General features: G+C 46.5%; 1 protein-coding gene across 1 annotated transcript in view; it reads left to right on the top strand.

Moving 5' to 3' along the window:
* The window catches only part of IL1RAPL1 (interleukin 1 receptor accessory protein like 1), a 1,893,014-nt gene that overhangs the window by 64,676 nt on the left and 1,806,155 nt on the right, over positions 1-22,183 (top strand). Inside the window, exon 2 of the mRNA XM_068265642.1 lies at positions 232-288. The gene's annotated coding sequence lies outside the window, so the exon portion shown is untranslated. The remainder of the gene's footprint in view (positions 1-231; positions 289-22,183) is intronic.

Here is a 22,183-nt window from a genome sequence, read left to right as displayed (position 1 = left end):
TCCCTCCAGCCAGTAACCCAGAATTTGAAAGTTCCTGTTAATGATAGATCTCAAGCTCATTCAAGGTTGACTGTGTTTTACAAGCTTCTTTTAGTATATTAACCTGCTGACATTCTAGTCTGTTCAAACGATGTGCATTACACTTTGATCATTCCCCTTGTTTACAAAAACCCCAAAGGGGAAAAATAAATTATCCATTAAGTTATGTGTCATTGATTCTATTTTACACAGCATATGGAAGTCTCTTCATTGTATCCATGGATCTTATAGACTCTTCCACACCTCCAGGTATCCTACAGTCAAATATTTGTATAATGTGTTTGTTAACCTGATAAATTAATATTCAGAAATGCAGTACCTAGTTCAAGCATATGACCTTCTGCCTCTCCTATACTTTCATGTTGTAGTCACATAGTGGTGTCCCTCCCACATCTTATACATATACACACTTCATAAACTATCCTCTACTGGATTCCAGTCTGTGCTGATTATGCCCCTGCTCTATGCAGGCCATGTACCTAGCCTGAACATCTGCATAAGAAAGTAAATACAATATAGGTTACAGCTTAAAGCAAACCTGTAGACAGGTGACCAGGCTAGTTTTCACAATTAAGGCCCGGTTCACATTAGTGTTCGCTGTCCGGATTCGCCGGGCCGGATCCGGACCGTATACTGTACAAACGGAACGGACGTTCGGCATAGCAATGCAAAGTCTATGCGACCATACACACGTGTCCGTTCCGTACGGACCGGAGTCGGACCGGATCCGGACTCTGGACACTTTTCCAACATGCACTATTTTTAAGGTCTGGATCATCCGGCCGACGCACCCGGACCGGAGCCTGACTGCACCGTCCGGCAATAGAAACCAATTGGAAACGGAAAGCACAGAACACACTGGCTATAAAAACCAGACGTTCTACCCCACTTCCTATGCTTTTTCTGGCGGCCATTTTGAATGGGGACACATGGGCACAGCATTTCTGGAGTGGAGCAGCAGTGACTTTGTGCTGGAGCTGTTTGGCAGTATGTCGGATGTGGAGGTGAGGCCCTACACAGCGGAGAACCTGATTCTACAGGTGCAGCTTCTGCTGACCTCCCAGACCCCAGGAATTTATATAGTGTGTTATCTCTTTAAAAAAATGGATCCGGATCGCAGCCGTATTCATACCTGATTGAAAACGTATGCAAACGGACCCGGATCTGGATAGGAACCGTACGGGTCCGGTCCGGACATCCGGTCCGTTTTTCCCCAAAAAAGGCCACTGCAGCTTTAAAGAGAACCTGAACGGAAAATTAAAAGTCTAAATAAACGTAAACACGTCATACTTACCTCCTGTGTAGTCTACTCCTCAATCTCTTTCTCCTCTCCTGCATCCCGTTTGTCCACTGTGATTATTATAATTCTCTGTCCTCCATTTAGAAAATGGCCATTACCCTATAACAGCTTCCTGGTCAGCAGCAGCACACTGTTAAACTGTAATATTGCCCACTTGAGCCATAGGGAAACATGGACATTACCTTGCACATTCAGTTGTAATTGACAGCAGCTAATATATAACTGACAGTAACTGGTATATTTCATTTCTGACAAAATATTGTCAGAACTGGAAGGGATCACTGTAAGAAGAAAATGGTGAGCTTCTGAGAGGAGCTGGCAGCAAGGTAAGTATGTACCGGTAATATTCATTTACATCATGAGTTTATTTTAAATAATTTTACTTCAGGTTCCCTTTAAGGGGTCGCTGCAGGGTCGCACAACTCAGCACACAAGTGATTACCTGCCCCTTTTCTGCCCATCAACAGAGATTTCTGTTGGTGGGCTCTGATTGCTCCCAGGAGGTTTATTTTTTGGGGGGTAAATATTTATTGTAATTTTTATTATTATTTTCCTAACCCTCCCTCCCCCCACCAGCCAATGACAGCGATCGTCTGTCATAGGCTTCAGCCTATGACAGCGGATCGCTCCTGTGGGTCTCAGGGGGACAGCCATGCCACACGGCTGTCCCCAGTACAGCGCTGCCTTAGATCGCAGCGCTGTACAGTGTTATTAGATGGCAGTTTTGCCGTCTAACAGTCTCCTAGCTGCGATCGCCGCTGGGAGACTGATGATGGAGCGGAGATGCATCTGCGAGCACGATCTCCTGCAAATCCCCGCCCCAGGACTTCACGCCAATTGGCGTTAGGCAGTCCTGGGGCTGCTGCCGCGTTAGCGCCCATCGACGTTTTGAAGTTAAACAATACCAGTTGCCTGGCAGTGCTGCTGATCTTTCTGGTCAGTAGGATCTAAATCACACACCTGAAACAAGCATGCAGCTAATCTTGTCAGATTTGACAGACATCTTATATGCATGCTTGTTCAGGGGCTATGGCTTAAAGTATTGGAGGCAGAGGATCAGCGGGACAGCCAGGCAATGTGTATTATGTAAAAGGAAACAAACATGTCTCCCTCCATATCCCTCTCACCTCGGGTTCCCTTTAACTTCACGGCCACGCTCCCCTTCGTGTATGTGCATGGTAGCACTGTGCAGGTGCCAACTGATTTGCGCAAGCACAGTAACATGTAACCGCACAGGCATGGAGAAAAAGCCATGCTGCTGTGCAGGCACTAGCCATATTTTGTGTCTGAGCAGTTTGGCCGTGCTTGTAAAGAGTGAGGCTGTGGGCATTATTCAACATTATTGGCAAATATTGCAGAGGGTCCTAGCTCAGGTATGTAGGAGCATCAGAAGATCAGGGGAGTCCACATTTAACTTTTTTCCCTGAATACAGGTACTCTTTAAAACACAAAATTATAACTTAATGAATAAAAATGTTTATTTTTTTACAATATTATTTTAGAAATTATTTAGTTAACATTCCCCCATTGCAAAAGCATTTTTTTTCTTAATTTATCACAGGTGGCAGCATCTTTACTGCTGTGCAAAGTTTATTGATTGTGTGTTCTGTAATCTGTAGTAAGTAGAAACAGCACCTGCTCTCCCAAAGTTCAATGGGAGGAGAACGTTTCATGACAACATAGCCTAGGCTAAACATCACTGGGAGGGCAGGGTTACATGCTCATATACCGCAATCAGCCCCGTTTCTATGGGCGTGCGATACGTGCAATCGCCCGGGGTGCTGGATTATTGCAGCAGGAGCTGGTGCAGAGGTGGTGGGAGGTATAATAATAAGTCGCCTTCGTTCAGCCGATCCCATGCTGCTTCAAAGTACTTCCTTTCCCGGCATCTGTCTCAGTAATGATGATGTTCCGCATGTCAACACAGGGGGCGCTGTTACTGAGACAGATGCCGGGAAAGGAAGTACATTGAAGCAGCGTGAGATCGGCTATTCTGCTGAAGGTGAGTTATTACTATGCCTGCTCTCATCACGCTGCAGCACCCGGCTACCTACCTACCTGATCTATACTGCAGCACCTACCTACCTACCTAATCCAGGGCCGGTTTAAGCAACATTGGGGCCCCAGGGCAAAATAAACCTGGGGGGCCCCCCCAACATATACCCCGGAACAAAAATCCGCATTAGGGGACCTTTTTTGCAGCTGGTATAGTCAGGGTGTGAAGTCCCAATCGGTCAGAGCTCCACATTCTGGCTATCCCAGCCTGCATGGGGGACAAAGGGTTAAAAAGTTTCAGGAGGGGACCCCACATAATTAAAAAAAAAAAAAAAATTCCCACATTCTAAACATACAAAAAAAATTGGGAAAATAAAAAAAAAATGCCAGGGATCTCCATGCAGCCATATTGCGGCTGTATAGCGATCCCTGGCCAAAGCACTGCAGCTGCATATAGACCCCCTGGAAACCCCGTCAGGAAATTTATTACGCTTTCGTTTGGTGCATGTAAAATTACACTACCGTTAGGTTTGCTACTAAAAGTGACATTTACCGCATTTAAAAGTATACTTTTTTCCTTTGAAACTTTAAAATCGATTTTCTCAAAAACTATAAGGTCTTTTTGAAAAATTGTTTTTTCCTCTTATTCCTAATGATCTTCTTAACGTATCCTGCAAATTTAGGGTTTCTAGCATTTAAGGAGGATTTGCTATCAACCATTAAAGTCGGCAGGTTTTTAAATGTGTATTTTTTTCCTTTGAAACTTTAAAATCGATTTTCTCAAAAACTATAAGGCCGATTTGAAATTTTTTTTCCTCTTGTAGCCACTGGGGGCCCCTACAAGCTCTGGGGCCCTGGGACAGCTGCCTCCTCTGCCTCAATGGTAGCGCCGGCCCTGACCTAATCTATACTGCAGCACCTACCTACTAGGGATGCTCATTCGGATTCCGCGGAAATCCAATTTCCGAAATTCCAATTGGAAATTGCATTTCCGCATCGGAATGCGGAAATCGGTAATGCGGAAATTTCCGCCAGAAATCGCGGAAATTCCACCCGAATTTAACAACGATTTTCTCAAAAACTATAAGGTCTTTTTGAAAACTTGTTTTGCATCTTGTTCACATGATTCAGTTTAATAAACTCTGAAAATTTGGTGTTTCTAGGACTTAACCACTTGAGGACCCACCCTTTACCCCCCCTTAAGGACCAGCGTTATTTTTTGTGATCTGTGCTGGGTGGGCTCTGCAGCCCCCAGCACAGATCAGCTGGCACACAGAGCGATCAGATCGCCCCCCCCTTTCCCCCCCTATGGGGATGATGTGCAGGGGGGGGGTCTAATCGCTCCTCCTGTCTGGCATGTTGCGGGGGGGGGCACCTCAAAGCCCCCCTCCGCGGCGAAATTCCCCCCTCCCTCTCCTATCTGCTCATCCCCGGTGATCGGGGCTGCACAGGACGCTATCCGTCCTGTGCAGCCAGTGACAGGCTGTCCCCTGTCACATGGCGGCGATCACGGCCGCTGATTGGCCGGGGATCGCCGATCTGCCTTACGGCGCTGCTGCCCAGCAGCGCCGTACAATGTGAACAAAGTGGATTATTTCCGCTTGTGTTTACATTTAGCCTGCGAGCCGCGATCGGCGGCCCGCAGGCTATTCACGGAGCCCCCCGCCGTGAATTGACAGGAAGCAGCCGCTCGCGCGAGTGGCTGCTTCCTGATTAATCAGCCTGCAGCTGGCGACGCAATACTGCATCGCAGGTCCTGCAGCTGCCACTTTGCCGACGCTCGGTATGAGTGCGCGGTCGGCAAGTGGTTAAGGGGGCTTTGCTATTAACCGCTAAAGTCGGCGGATTTTTACTGTAATGTAAAATGCAGGAAATCTGCACCTGGCTATTTTCTGCATTTTACATTACAGTAACAATCCGCCGACTTTAGCGGGTAATAGCAAATCCCCTGTAAGTCCTAGAAACACCAAATTTCCAGGGTTTATTAAACCGAATCTTTTAAACAGGATGCAACATTTTTTTTCAAAAAGACCTTATAGTTTTTGAGAAAATCGATGTTAAAGTCGGGCGGAATTTCCGCAATTTCCGGCGGAAATTCCGCATTGGAATGCGGAAATTGGTAGCGGAAAGCGGAATCGGTAATTGGCAAAGGCGGAATGCGGATTTACCGCGGAATCGGAAATTGGCATTCCGACCATCCCTACTACCTACCTAACCTAATCTATACTGCAGCACCTACCTACCTACCTAATCTATACTGCTGCAGCACCTACCTACCTACCTACCTACCTAACCTATACTGCAGCACCTACCTATCTAATCCATACTGCAGCACCTACCTACCTAACCTATGCTGCAGGCACCTACCTATCTAATCTATACTGAAGCACCTACCTACCTATCTAATCTATACTGCAGCACCTACCTACCTACCTAACCTATACTGCAGCACCTACCTACCTAACCTATACTGCAGGCACCTACCTATCTAATCTATACTGAAGCACCTACCTACCTAATCTATACTGCAGGCACCTACCTACCTACCTACCTACCTAATTTATACTGCAGCACCTACCTACCTAATCTATACTGCAGGCACCTACCTATCTAATCTATACTGCAGGCACCTACCTACCTACCTAACCTATACTGCAGGCACCTACCTATCTAATCTATACTGAAGCACCTACCTACCTACTTAATCTATACTGCAGCACCTACCTACCTAATCTATACTGCAGCATCTACCTAACCTATACTGCAGCACCTACCTAATGTATACTGCAGCACCTACCTACCTAATCTATATTGCAGCACCTACCTACCTACCTAATCTATACTGCAGCACCTACCTACCTAACCTATACTACAGCACCTACCTACCTAACCTATACTGCAGCATCTACCTACCTAATATATACTGCAGCATCTACCTACCTACCTAACCTATACAGCAGGCACCCACTTATCTAAGCTATACTGCAATCACTTACCTACCTAACCTATACTGCAGACACCTACCTAACCTATACTGGCACCTACCTATCTAAGGTGTACTGCAGTCACCTACCTATCTAACCTGTACAGCAGCACCTACCTACCTACCTAACCTATACTGCAGGCACCTACCTATCTAATCTATGCTGAAGCACCTACCTACCTACCTACCTACCTAATCTATACTGCAGGCACCTACCTACCTAATCTATACTGCAGCACCTACCTACCTACTTAATCTATACTGCAGCACCTACCTACCTACCTACCTAATCTATACTGCAGTACCTACCTAACCTATACTGCAGCACATACCTACCTAATCTATACTGCAGGCACCTACCTACCTAATCTATACTGCAGCACCTACCTACCTACCTACCTAATCTATACTGCAGGCACCTACCTACCTAATCTATACTGCAGCACCTACCTACCTAATCTATACTGCAGCACCTACCTACCTACCTAATCTATACTGCAGCACCTACCTAACCTATACTGCAGCACCTACCTACCTAATCTATACTGCAGCACCTACCTACCTAATCTATACTGCAGCACCTACTTACCTAATCTATACTGCAGCACCTACCTACCTACCTACCTAACCTATACTGCAGCACCTACCTACCTAATCTATACTGCAGCACCTACCTACCTAATCTATACTTCAGCACCTGCCTACCTAATCTATACTGCAGCACCTACCTACCTACCTAATCTATACTGCAGCACCTACCTACCTACCTACCTAACCTATACTGCAGCACCTACCTACCTAATCTATACTGCAACACCTACCTACATAATTACCTACCTAATCTATACTGCAGCACCTTCCTACCTACCTAACCTATACAGCAGGCACCTACTTAGCTAAGCTATACTGCAATCACTTACCTACCTACCCTATACTGCAGTCACCTACCTAACCTATACTGGCACCTACCTATCTAACCTGTACAGCAGCACCTACCTAACCTATACTGCAGGCACCTACCTATCTAATCTATACTGAAGCACCTACCTACCTACCTAATCTATACTGCAGGCACCTACCTACCTAATCTATACTGCAGCACCTACCTACCTACCTACCTAATCTATACTGCAGCACCTACCTAACCTATACTGCAGCACATACCTACCTAATCTATACTGCAGCACCTACCTACCTAATCTATACTGCAGCACCTACCTACCTACCTACCTAATCTATACTGCAGCACCTACCTACCTACCTAATCTATACTGCAGCACCTACCTAACCTATACTGCAGCACCTACCTACCTAATCTATACTGCAGCACCTACCTACCTAATCTATACTGCAGCACCTACTTACCTAATCTATACTGCAGCACCTACCTACCTACCTACCTAACCTATACTGCAGCACCTACCTACCTAATCTATACTGCAGCACCTACCTACCTAATCTATACTTCAGCACCTGCCTACCTAATCTATACTGCAGCACCTACCTACCTACCTAATCTATACTGCAGCACCTACCTACCTACCTACCTAACCTATACTGCAGCACCTACCTACCTAATCTATACTGCAACACCTACCTACATAATTACCTACCTAATCTATACTGCAGCACCTTCCTACCTACCTAACCTATACAGCAGGCACCTACTTAGCTAAGCTATACTGCAATCACTTACCTACCTACCCTATACTGCAGTCACCTACCTAACCTATACTGGCACCTACCTATCTAACCTGTACAGCAGCACCTACCTAACCTATACTGCAGGCACCTACCTATCTAATCTATACTGAAGCACCTACCTACCTACCTAATCTATACTGCAGGCACCTACCTACCTAATCTATACTGCAGCACCTACCTACCTACCTACCTAATCTATACTGCAGCACCTACCTAACCTATACTGCAGCACATACCTACCTAATCTATACTGCAGCACCTACCTACCTAATCTATACTGCAGCACCTACCTACCTACCTACCTAATCTATACTGCAGCACCTACCTACCTACCTAACCTATACTGCAGCACCTACCTACCTACCTAACCTATACTGCAGCACCTACCTACCTAATCTATACTGCAGCACCTACCTACCTACCTAACCTATACAGCAGGCACCTACTTATCTAAGCTATACTGAAATCACTTACCTACCTAACCTATACTGCAGTCGCCTACCTAACCTATACTGGCACCTACCTATCTAAGCTGTACTGCAGTCACCTACCTATCTAACCTGTACAGCAGTCACTTACCTACCTAACCTATACTGCAGTCCCCTACCTATCTAACCTGTACTGGCACCTACCTATCTAACCTATACAGCAGTCACTTACTTACCTAACCTATACTGCAGTCACCTACCTATCTAACCTATACTGCAGTCACTTACCTACCTAAACTATGCAGCAGTCACCTACCTATCTAACCCATACTGGGGACATCTACCTATCTAACCTATACTGCAGGCACCTTGCTAATTAACACATACTGGTGGCACCTACGTAGCTAACCTATACTGTGGGCACCTATACCTGGCTCCACGGTGGGGGGGGGGGGGGCGATTTTTACACCCTCACCCTGGGTGAAATTTAGCCTAGAAACTGCCCTTACAGCAATATATTGATACAGGAAGTGTTTCAAGATAATTAGAATTGTTGTATGCTGAAAACTGTATAGTTTTATTCTATGCATCATTGCAGTGCCTCTTTAACAAATTGCCAATTTTATGTGAAGCATTTTAAAAACTCTGAAGCATTTTAAAACACCTGCACAGTCTGAATTCACCAAGCACATTACAAATGTCTGTGCTGCTTACATAGAATATTCAATATTAACATTAAAATGCATTAGACAGCTTCTGCCTATCCTATACAATATAATACATTCAGTTGCCCTTTTGGCTAAAGTTTTCCAAATGCACTATAAAGTGCTGTTTTCCTATGTTGCTGTCACATACAGTAGGAAGTAAAAAAGCTGGAAGATCTGACAGGTTTTTGGAATAGTCCATCTTCTCATGGCCATTTTTCAATATTACCTTCATTCTGTGCAAAGAAGCTCCCTGGAAGGAACTATACCAGTGTTTCTCAAACCTGTCCTCGTGACTCCCCAACAGTGCATGTTTTGCAGGCAACCTCACCTATGCACAGGTGGGGTAATTAGTGTCTCAGCTAGGTGGATTCCATGTAGCTAAGACACTAATTACCCATAACAGTGCATAGGTGAGGTTGCCTGCAAAACATGCACTGCTGGGGAGTCATGAGGACAGGTTTGAGAAACACTGATCTATACAAAAGATGCCGGCCAGCCTCCCTATTAGATTAAAGGGTAACTGAAGAGAGAGGTATATGGAGGCTGCCATGTTTATTTCATTTTAAGCAATACCAGTTGCCTGGCAGCCCTGCTGATCCTCTGCCTCTAATACTATTAGCCATAGCCCCTGAACAAGCATGCAGCAGATCAGGTGTTTCAGACTTTAAAGTCAGATCTGACAAGACTAGCTGCATGCTTGTTTCTGGTGTTATTCAGATATTACTGCAGAGAAATAGACCAGCGGGGCTGCCAGGCAACTGGTATTGATTAAAAGGAAATAAATATGACAGCCTCCATATACCTCTTATTTCAGTTCCCCTTTAAATGCTATTTTGGTAGTTGAACTGAATAACTGCTGTTCAGTAAGTGCTTTTGTAAAAAAATACTTAAAGGGATACGGTAGGGGGGTCGGGGGAAATGATTTGAACTTACCCGGGGCTTCTAATGGTCCCCCACAGACATCCTGTGCCCGCGCAGCCGCTCACCGATGCTCTGGCCCCGCCTCCGGTTCACTTCTGGAATTTCAGACTTTAAAGTCTGAAAACCACTGCGCCTGTGTTTTCGTGTCCTCGCTCCCGCTGATGTCACCAGGAGCGTACTGCGCAGTCGCAGACCATACTGGGCCTGCTCAATGCACTCCTGGTGACATCAGCGGGAGCGAGGACACGGCAACGCAGGCACAGTGGTTTTCAGACTTTAAAGTCTGAAATTCCAGAAGTGAACCGGAGGCAGGGCCGGAGCATTGGTGAGTGGCTGCGCGGGCACAGAATGTCTGCGGGGAACCATTAGAAGCCCCGGGTAAGTTCAGTTCATTTTTCCCTGACCCCCTACAGTATCCTTTTAAGAATCCCCCATGAGGAGATGCACTAGTCAGATTTTCACAGCCTACTGTAAGTGACAGCAACATACGGTAGGTAAAAAAGTAACTCATAGCACGTTTTAGTCTGGGGGAAATCTACATTTTATATATATATCGTATATAATAAAATGCCTGTCTGCTGCATCTGGAACCCAGGACAGAGTGGACTTTGTGGGGAGAAGGACAAATGTGAGATGATGCTGCTGCTTTTAGGTTCTAGCGCCCGTTATATAAGGGGCCTAAAGTCTAGTGTAGTCTATATTTTAAAATTTTTCACGATAGTCCTTTAATAACTATAGTAGTCCGGATCAGAAGCCTTTGCAATTTCATTTAATTTCTGCCCAAGCAAACTGTGACAGACATTTTACATAATCACTGGACCTCACACATGGCGTTTCTGAAAATAGTTGTGGTTCCCTTGGCAACAAGTTAACTTCCTAAAGGGAATATATCAGTAAGCATCTACACTGATTAGCCACAACATTACAATAACTTACAGGTGAAGTGAATGACACAGATTATCTTTTACTATGGCATCTGTTAAAGAGGAACTCCAGTGAAAATAATGTAATAAAAAAAGTGCTTCTTTTTTTCCATAATTATGTATAAATGATTTAGGCAGGGTTTGCTCATTGTAAAATCTTTCCTCTCCCAGATTCACATTCTGACATGTATTACATGGTGACATTTTTACTGTGGGCAGGTTATGTACCTGTTTACAACTGTCTGCAAGGCCAGAACAGCTAGAAACAGCCATTTCCTGTCTGTGAACATTGTTACATTGTGGCAGTTTGCCCAGAGTACCGTACGGTACCAGAGCCTCTTGTGGGAGGGGTTTCAGCACAAAATCAGTCATACAGCGCCCCCTGATGGTCTGTTTGTGAAAATCATTATATTTTTCATGTAAAAGGGGGTATCAGCTACTGATTGGGATAAAGTTAAATTCTTGGTCGGAGTTTCTCTTTAAGGGGTGGTATATAAAAGGCAGCGAGTGAACAGTCATTTGTGTGTTGGAAGTATATAAAATGAGCAAATGGAAGGATCCAAATAACTTTGAAGATGAGGCAAATTGTGATAGGTTCAGAGGATCCCCAAAACATCAGGTTATTTGTGGTGATCCAGGCATACAAACAGGGGCGTAGCAATAGGGGGTGCAGAGGATGCAACCGCATCGGGGCCCTTGGGCTAGAGGGGCCCTCCCTCAACTGCAGAATTAGCTCTCTATTGGTCCTGTGCTCAGAATAAAAATGACCTCTATAGATGCTTTGAATAAAAGCAGTCATTAACAAATTGTTCCCCGTCCCCTTCTTGCACCTTTGACACTGTAGTTGCCATTGGCAGGTTTTGGTGCGCCGTATCAATAGTTATGTATAGAGTGCTTGGGGGGCCCCATTGTAAAACTTGCATCGGGGCCCACAGCTCCTTAGCTACACCACTGAATACAATAGTTAGCATTTACTTGTTAAATGTGGCCCAAAAACGGACAATCAGTGAACCAATCACAAGGTGTCCAAAACTTAAATGTGCATGGTGAGCCCATCTGGTTCACAAAGGCAATGCTATAGCAAGATTTGATAAAACATGTAATGCTGGGCTGCTGGCAATGAGAGAAGTGTCAGAAAACTGTGCATCAGAGCTTGCTGCTGATATGGCTATGCAGCCAAATCAGAGCAGTCTCAGTGCCATAGCTGACTCATGTCCATCTTTGAAAGCACCTTGGCTGGATATGTGAGTGTTACATCTACCCAACAGAGTAATAAAAGGTCAGGGTGACTGAATCAATTTTCGCTTGAGGAAAAATGGGCACAAAATAGTAGTTGTAGAATACTGGCTATCATACTATCATACTGCTATGTCCTTCTGTACCCTAACTTTTTGACACAAACCCTCACCTATCTATGCCTAACAGGAACCTTCCATTATTTATGCCTGACAGTACCTCTTTCCTATCTATGCCTAAGAGGAAGCCTCCCCTATGTATGCCTAACAGGAACCCTCCTCTATCTATGCCTAACAAGAACACTCCCCTGTCTATGCCTAACAGGAACCCTCCCCTAGCTATGCCTAACAGGAACCCTCCCCAATGTATTCCTAACAAGAGCCCTCCCCTATCTATGCCTAACAAGAATCCTCCCCTATCTACGCCTAGAAAGAACCCTCCAATATCTATATAGTTTGCCCATCGAGTTCGACCAGAGAACAAAGCACAACACCAGCCTTCTCCCTCATATATCCCTGTTGATCCAGAGGAAGGCGAAAAACCCTTACAAGGCATGGTCCAATTAACCCCAAAAGGGAAAAAATTCCGTCCCGACTCCAGATGACAATCAGATAAAATCCCTGGATCAACATCACTGGGCCTTACCTAGTAATTGTTGTAGCCATGGATGTCTTTCAACGCATGGAAAGCATCTAGGCCCCCTTTAAATGCAGGCATAGAATTTGCCATAACTACTTCCTGTGGCAATGCATTCCACATCTTAATCAATCTTACTGTAAAGAACCCTTTCCTAAATAAATGGCTAAAACGTTTTTCCTCCATGCGCAAATCATGTCCTCTAGTCCTTTGAGAAGGCCTAGGGACAAAAAGCTCATACGCCAAGCTTTTATATTGCCCTCTGATGTATTTATACATGCTAATTAGATCCCCTCTAAGGAGTCTTTTCTCAACACTAAATAAACCCAGTTTATGTCTAACAGGAACCTTCTCCTGTCCATGCCTAACAGGAACCCTCCCCAATTTATGCCTAACAAGAGCCCTCCCCTATCTATGCCTAAAAAGAAACCTCCCCTATCTATGCTTAACAGGAGCCCTCCCCTATCTATGCCTAACATGAACCCTCCCCTATCTATGCCTAACATGAACCCTCCTCTATCTATGCCTAACATGAACCCTCCTCTATCTATGCCTAACATGAACCCTCCTCTATCTATGTCTAACAGGAACCCTCCTCTATCTATGCCTAACATGAACCCTCCTCTATCTATGCCTATTGCCTAACATGAACCCCTTCTCTATCTATGCCTAACATGAACCCTCCCCTATCTATGCCTAACATGAACCCTCCCCTATCTATGCCTAACATGAACCCTCCTCTATCTATGCCTAACATGAACCCTCCTCTATCTATGCCTAACATGAACCCTCCTCTATCTATGTCTAACAGGAACCCTCCTCTATCTATGCCTAACATGAACCCTCCTCTATCTATGCCTATTGCCTAACATGAACCCCTTCTCTATGTATGCCTAACATGAACCCTCCTCTACAGTGTTGCCAACCTTTCACGTTATTTTTTACTGAAAAATACCTAAAAATTTACTGACAAAAGATTTTTTGCCGAAAAAATGGGCGTGGCCATGCAACAGAATGTGGGCGTGGTCACGGGTGGGGCCAAATATACATGATTTTAATATTGCTGTGAAAGGTCTGCCAGGGAAGTTTGAGCTCTGCCATAGTGTTTCCCCCCCTTCCCCCAAAATACATGTAATCTTACAGCATTTCACCAAAAATCCACGTAATCTGGCAGAGGTTCTTACAAAATACAGATAATTTGGCAGTGGTTCCCAAAAAATAGATGTAATCTGGCAGCAGCGAAGCGATTCCCCCAACATACACATAATCTGGCAGCAGTTCCCCAAAATACATTTAATCTGACAGCAGTGGTTCCCCAAAAATACGTAGCTCCAGGTCTATAGGTGTCCCCAGAATAGGTGGCCAGGGGTATAGATGTCCCCAGAACAGGTAGCCAGGGGGAGAGATGTCCCCAGAACAGGTAGCCAGGGGTATATGTGCCCAGTATATGTAGGCAGGGGTACAGGGCCGGTTCTAGACTGGCACATATGAGGGGGCAGTCAAATGGGTAGGGGGCAACATGTTCGAGGAAATTTGCGGCGACTAAAGTGGGCATGGCAAGTAAATGCACATAATGAGAGACAGCGTTTCACCAGTAAATGCACATAAGAGACAGCTTTTCACCAGTAAATGCACATAAGAGACCGCCTTTCACCAGTAAATGCACGTAATGACAGACAGCTTTTCACCAGTGAATGCACGTAATGAGAGACAGCTTTTTACCAGTAAATGCACGTAATGAGAGACAGCTTTTCACCAGTAAATGCACGTAATGAGAGACAGCTTTTCACCAGTAAATGAACATAAGAGACAGCTTTTCACCAGTAAATGCACATAATAAGAGACAGCTTTTCACCAGTAAATGCACATAATAAGAGACAGCTTTGCACCAGTAAATGCACATAATAAGAGACAGCATTTCACCAGTAAATGCACATAATAAGAGACAGCTTTTCACCAGTAAATGCACATAATAAGAGACAGCTTTTCACCAGTAAATGCACACAAGAGACAGCTTTTCACCAGTAAATGCACATAAGAGACAGCTTTTCACCAGTAAATGCACATAATGGCAAACAGCCAGTGTCCTCAGTATATGTAGCCAGCAGATATATGTGCCCAGTATATGTAGCCAGAGGTATATGTCCCCAGTATATGTAGGCAGGGGTATATGTGCCCCGTATATGTAGCCAGAGGTATATGTTCCCAGTATATGTAGGCAGGGGTATATGTGCCCAGTATATTTAGGCAGGGTTATATGTGCCCAGTATATGTAGGCAAGGTTATATGTGCCCAGTATATGTAGGCAGGGTTATATGTTCCCAGTATATGTAGCCAGGGTTATATGTGCCCAGTATATGTAGCCAGGGTTATATGTGCCCAGTAGATGTAGCCAGGGTTATATGTGCCCAGTAGATATAGCCAGGGTTACATGTGCCCAGTAGATGTAGCCAGGGTTATATGTGCCCAGTAGATGTAGCCAGGGTTATATGTGCCCAGTATATGTAGCCAGAGGTATATGTGCCCAGTATATGTAGCCAGAGGTATATGTGCCCATGGGTAGCCAGGGTTATATGTGCCCAGTAGATGTAGCCAGGGTTATATGTGCCCAGTAGATGTAGCCAGGGTTATATGTGTCCAGTAGATGTAGCCAGGGTTATATGTGCCCAGTAGGTGTAGCCAGGGTTATATGTGCCCAGTAGATGTAGCCAGGGTTATATGTGCCCAGTAGATGTAGCCAGAGGTATATGTGCCCATGGGTAGCCAGGGTTATATGTCCCCAGTAGATGTAGCCAGGGTTATATGTGCCCAGTAGATGTAGCCAGGGTTATAGGTGCCCAATAGATGTAGCCAGGGTTATATGTGCCCAGTAGATGTAGCCAGGGTTATATGTGCCCAGTAGATGTAGCCAGAGGTATATGTGCCCAGTAGATGTAGCCACGGTTATATGTGCCCAGTAGATGTAGCCAGAGGTATATGTGCCCAGTAGATGTAGCCAGGGTTATATGTGCCCCGTAGATGTAGCCAGGGTTATATGTGCCCAGTAGATGTAGCCAGAGGTATATGTGCCCAGTAGATGTAGCCAGGGTTATATGTGCCCAGTAGATGTAGCCAGAGGTATATGTGCCCAGTAGATGTAGCCAGAGGTATATGTGCCCAGTAGATGTAGCCAGGGTTATATGTGCCCAGTAGATGTAGCCAGGGTTATATGTGCCCAGTAGATGTAGCCAGAGGTATATGTGCCCAGTAGATGTAGCCAGGGTTATATGTGCCCAGTAGATGTAGCCAGGGTTATATGTGCCCAGTAGATGTAGCCAGAGGTATATGTGCCCAGTAGATGTAGCCAGGGTTATATGTGCCCAGTAGATGTAGCCAGGGTTATATGTGCCCAGTAGATGTAGCCAGAGGTATATGTGCCCAGTAGATGTAGCCAGGGTTATATGTGCCCAGTAGATGTAGCCAGGGTTATATGTGCCCAGTAGATGTAGCCAGGGTTATATGTGCCCAGTAGGTGTAGCCAGGGTTATATGTGCCCAGTAGGTGTAGCCAGGGTTATATGTGCCCAGTAGATGTAGCCAGGGTTATATGTGCCCAGTAGATGTAGCCAGAGGTATATGTGCCCATGGGTAGCCAGGGTTATATGTCCCCAGTAGATGTAGCCAGGGTTATATGTGCCCAGTAGATGTAGCCAGGGTTATAGGTGCCCAATAGATGTAGCCAGGGTTATATGTGCCCAGTAGATGTAGCCAGGGTTATATGTGCCCAGTAGATGTAGCCAGAGGTATATGTGCCCAGTAGATGTAGCCAGGGTTATATGTGCCCAGTAGATGTAGCCAGGGTTATATGTGCCCAGTAGATGTAGCCAGAGGTATATGTGCCCAGTATATGTAGCCAGGGTTATATGTGCACAGTAGATGTAGCCAGGGGTATATGTGCCCAGTAGATGTAGCCAGAGGTATATATGCCCAGTAGATGTAGCCAGGGTTATATGTGCCCAGTAGATGTAGCCAGATGTATATGTGCCCAGTAGATGTAGCCAGGGGTATATGTGCCCAGTAGATGTAGCCAGAGGTATATGTGCCCAGTGGATGTAGCCAGGGTTATATGTGCCCAGTAGATGTAGCCAGGTGTATATGTGCCCAGTAGATGTAGCCAAAGGTATATGTGCCCATGGGTAGCCAGGGTTATATGTCCCCAGTAGATGTAGCCAGGGTTATATGTGCCCAGTAGATGTAGCCAGGGTTATAGGTGCCCAGTAGATGTAGCCAGGGTTATATGTGCCCAGTAGATGTAGCCAGGGTTATATGTGCCCAGTAGATGTAGCCAGGGTTATATGTGCCCAGTAGATGTAGCCAGAGGTATATGTGCCCAGTAGATGTAGCCAGTGTTATATGTGCCCAGTAGATGTAGCCAGAGGTATATGTGCCCAGTAGATGTAGCCAGAGGTATATGTGCCCAGTAGATGTAGCCAGGGTTATATGTGCCCAGTAGATGTAGCCAGGGTTATATGTGCCCAGTAGATGTAGCCAGAGGTATATGTGCCCAGTAGATGTAGCCAGGGTTATATGTGCCCAGTAGATGTAGCCAGGGTTATATGTGCCCAGAAGATGTAGCCAGAGGTATATGTGCCCAGTAGATGTAGCCAGGGTTATATGTGCCCAGTATATGTAGCCAGGGTTATATGTGCGCAGTAGATGTAGCCAGGGGTATATGTGCCCAGTAGATGTAGCCAGAGGTATATGTGCCCAGTAGATGTAGCCAGGGTTATATGTGCCCAGTAGATTTAGCCAGATGTATATGTGCCCAGTAGATGTAGCCAGATGTATATGTGCCCATGGGTTGCCAGGTGACCCCCCAAAGCAGGAGGGGAGCAGCTCGCTCTCCCCTCCTGAACTAAGTGACTGAGTGGCTGGCAGTGGCAGGCAGCAGCGAGTGGAACTTACCTGCGTCTCGTCGCCGGCGCGGGATGATTTGCCGCTACTCTGGTCTGGTCAAGACCAGAGCAGCAGAACTTTCGGCGCAGGAGCGAGACGGAAGGTAAGTCCTGCCCACTGCCAAACGCCACTGCCAGCCACTCGTCACTTAGATCAGGAGGGGGACAGTCAGCGAGGCAGGGAGAGCACTTAGGTGAGAGAAGGGGGGGGGATTGCCCCCCTTCTCCACCACTGCCCACAGCTCTCCCTCCACTGCGCTGCTGTCCTCCTGCAACAGAGCGGGCGGCCAATCGGCCGCTGCTGAATTCCTTACGGAATTCACGGGCAGCTTAATTTGTATCAAAAATTACGGGCTGCCTGTAAATTTACGGGCGGTTGGCAACACTGCTCCTCTATCTATGCCTAACATGAACCTGCCTCTATCTATGCCTAACAGGAACCCTCCCCTATCTATGTCTAACAGGAACCAGTGGCGTACCTAGGGAATTTGACACCCGGTGCTGATTATTTACAGAACCCCCCCCCCCACACACACACACACACAACATTTTTTTATGCAAGGGTTGGGGCTCCGAGCGAGTAGATGCTAATTTTGGGGATTTGTGTGGAAAATAAGTTGTCAGGATGTGGATGGAGCTAAGCGTTATGAAACTCTGTACTCTATACAGTGCTGCAGAAGATGTCAGTGCTATATAAATACACAATAATAATATGGCAGGACATTAGACTATGACTATGGTAGGATTAGATTGTGAGATACCCTAAGGACGGTCAGGAAAGAGGAAAATATGAAAGAGGGGGATGCTTAGGAGGGGGGGGGGGGTTAAAGATGAAGAGGCACAAGACAGAGAGCCTGGTGGGAAAGGAGAAATGGCAGGAAGGATTTTCATCAGAACTGCAGACATCACTAGTGCTGTTTGGCAGGGACATGCTGTTAAAAGATTTAATTAGCTGCAGTAGTGTCTGAATCACACCAGAAACAAGCATGCAGCTAGTCTTTTCAGATTTGACAATAGTGCCAGAAACACCTGATCTGCTGCATGCTTGTTCAGGGTCTATGGCTAAAAGGATTAGAGGCAGAGAATCAGCAGGGCAGCCAGGCAACTGGCTTTGCTTCCCCTGGAGTGGCTTGGAGTGATGACAAGGGAGTCCATGCCCCGAAGGGGGGCTGGAGGAAGCCCCAGCTAAGTATAAATGTGCAACCTTGGAGAAAGAAGAAGATGTGTGCCCAGACCAGGTATCACCTGACTTAAGCCTCTTACACACGCCAGACTTAAAAGGATACCTTAGCGCAAAGTAATAATTAAAAAAAAACGGGGGTGGGTATTAGGCATGTTTAGTGGGTTCATGCCCACCGCTCTCCCATTTCTCCACTGTCCCCCTTCGGTACTGTCTACTGTCCGATCCCCTCGAGCTTACCTCTTGGTTGGGGTGGTTGCGGCTGACTGCGCAGGTGCTGCCCAGCAGTGCGCGTCCTTAATCGGTGGCATTCTGCGTGGGTATACTACGTCACAGAGCTCTCCTAGCAACGCAATCAAGGACCCCTGCTTCCAGGCAGCGCCTACACAGTCAACCGTGACCACCCCGACCAGGAAGTACATTTAATTTTGCACTAAGGTATCCTTTAAGTTGACTGAGGTGGCTGATAACGATTCCCTCAGCCAACCCCTGAGCGATCCACTGGTTGTATCTACTCAACCCCAGTGATGCCGACCCCTCCGCTGCATACCATTGTTTGCATCGCTGCCCCAGCCTGCCACATGACATCACGTCACAAGTTCACCCCTCCCCTTCCCCTTTGCATAGCAATACAGCACATCGTCAGCTACACAGCTGACACACGTGTGCAGCCTGGCCCAGCGATGTTGCCCAAGGACATCAGTTCCTGATTCTTGGCGGGCAATATATGCTGAAAAATGTGTATGCAGCCTTATAGATAGAGATGGCCCGAACGGTTTGCCGGTGAATGGTACCAGGTGAACTTTGGGTGGTTCGCGTTCGCAGTAAACCAGAAACTTTTTTTAAAAAAAAGTTTGGTTCGCCCATAGACTTTAATGCCCGCTGAATTTAGTGGTTAATAGCAAAGTCCCCTTACATAGTAAAAACACCAAATGTGCAGGGTATGTAGAGGAGGGCAGTGACTACAAGAGGAAAAAAATTGTTTCAAAAAGACCTTATACTTTTTGAGAAAATCGATTTTAAGGTTCATTAAAAAAAGAACCGATTCATTAAAAAGAAATGGATGATTCATGAACCGTTAGTATAGCTTAGAAGGCGTCCTGAGCAAGATGTATAGCTGCCGGCTCCTGCTGTCTCCTGTCACCCTCACCTAGGCTGGCACCCGGTGCACCCATGGGGCACCTGGTGCCAGGCTAGGTGAGGGTGACAGGTGAGGAGGTGGGGAGAGACAGCAGGTGCCAGCAGCTATGCGTCCGAAAGGACACATTCTCTGCTATGTGGGAGGCGTCGATGATCTTCAATCAACTTAATTGAAGATCGCAAGATAAGAGGATACTGTATTCGTTGGATTGTTTACCGAGGATATTGGCGTGGGATTTTTTTTTTAAAGGTACAGGTAAGTATTTATGGTTAATTTAGAATAATAAAATACTTTTCTTGTGGTTGTGTTTTTATTTCATTTAACCCTTTGTGGAAATGGGTAAGGGGTACTTTGTACCCCTCCACTAATTTCTCCCGGGAGGGGGGGTGGGCATCTGGGGTCGTCGCCCGCACCTCCACCTAGGGAACCGGAGGTGGGGAAGAGCCCCTTGTCCATGGATTGGACAAGGGCTCCGGGGGGGGGGGAGGGGAAGGCTTAGCCGCCCTTCCCCCCGGAGCCCCCCCATACCATGGACCATGTGGGCTGGTACAGCTCAGGTTGCGAAGCCCCAGTCGGCCGGGGCTCTGCATTCTGGCTATCCCAGTCTGCATGGGGGACAAGGGGTTGCAGAGGCTCAGGAGGGGGGACCCCACGCCATTTTTTTCAGATTTCCCACACACAGCACATAAAAATAATAAAAACAAATAAAACATTTTTTTTAAAGGACTTCCAAGGCCACAAATGTGAAAAAAGTTAAATACCTTTTCATAATCCTGATCCATGGAGGACGCCATCCGTGCCCTCCCATTCATTCCGCCATGGCTCCTGCAGTAATACTGGCCCCGGTCAGGTCCCGACCCCTCTGAACGGGTCGGGTTCTCATTCCCCCCTCAATATGGCCACCACAGCAGCTCTAGGACCTCCTCCCGATGCGTCCGATGTATGCACGCATATTGATGACGCGGTGGGAGGAGGCCCCCGCGTCAATAGCGCCTATGCGGACTGCACAGCCGCAGCAATCTGTGGCGGCTATATTAAGGGGGGAATGAGAACCCGACCCGTTCGGAGGGGTCGGGACCCGACCGGGGCTGGTATTACTGCGGGAGCCATGAGGCTATGACCTCTTTGGCCTAGGGGCCCTAAAACTCACCAGTCATGATCCCACTAAGTGTCCCTACAATGCTAGAAAATGCGCCACTGCTGAGCCGTCACCCGTTGAAAAAATGTGAGATTTTGGAAAGTGAAATAGGAGGCCCAATGAAAGCCTATGGGGGAATTTAGCACTTTTGCACCCCCATAACTCTAGTTTGCAGAGATGTAGGGAACCCAGCATTGGAGTGCAAGTACAACAATATGCCTTCTACCTGCGTGAGACATGTCGTGAGATTCAGACTTTGCTAATGGCCATGGCTGCGATTTATGTTCGTCAGAATCGCCACCATTAACATTGCCAAAATGAACAGGTTTTTGTGACCCTAGGCTATGACCTCTTTGGCCTAGGGGCCCGAAACTCACCAGTCATGATCCCCCTAAGAGTGCTTACAATGCTAGAAAATGTGCCACAGCTGAGCCATCATCCTTTGAAAAGATTTGGGATTTTTGAAAGTGAAATAGGGAGCCCAATAAAAGCCAATGGCAGAATTCAGCGCTTTTGCACCCCTATAACTCTGGTTGGTTATCACCCGCCGACTTTAGCAGTTAATAGCAAAGGCCCCTTACATCCTAGCAACACCAAATTTGCAGGATATGTTAAAAAGATAGCAGGAAACAATATTTAAAGGACTTCCGAGGCCACAAATGTGAAAAAAGTTAAAAACCTTTTCATAATCCAGATCCATGGAGAACGCCATCCGCGCCCTCCTGTTCATTCCGCCATGGCTCCCGCAGTAATACCGGCCCCATTGGGTCCTGACCCCTCCGAACGGGTCGGGTTCTCATTCCCCCCTCAATATGGCTGCCACAGATTGCCGCGGCTGTGCAGTCCGCATAGACGCGATTGCGGCTGCACAGCTCTAAGCCCTCCTCCCGATGCGTCCGATGTATGCACGTATATTGAT

This window comes from Hyperolius riggenbachi, chromosome 2 (assembly GCF_040937935.1).
Source record: "Hyperolius riggenbachi isolate aHypRig1 chromosome 2, aHypRig1.pri, whole genome shotgun sequence".
NCBI classification, from domain to species: Eukaryota; Metazoa; Chordata; class Amphibia; order Anura; family Hyperoliidae; genus Hyperolius; species Hyperolius riggenbachi.
Note: the sequence above shows the minus strand (reverse complement) of the source record. Positions and strands in the feature narration are given on the sequence as shown.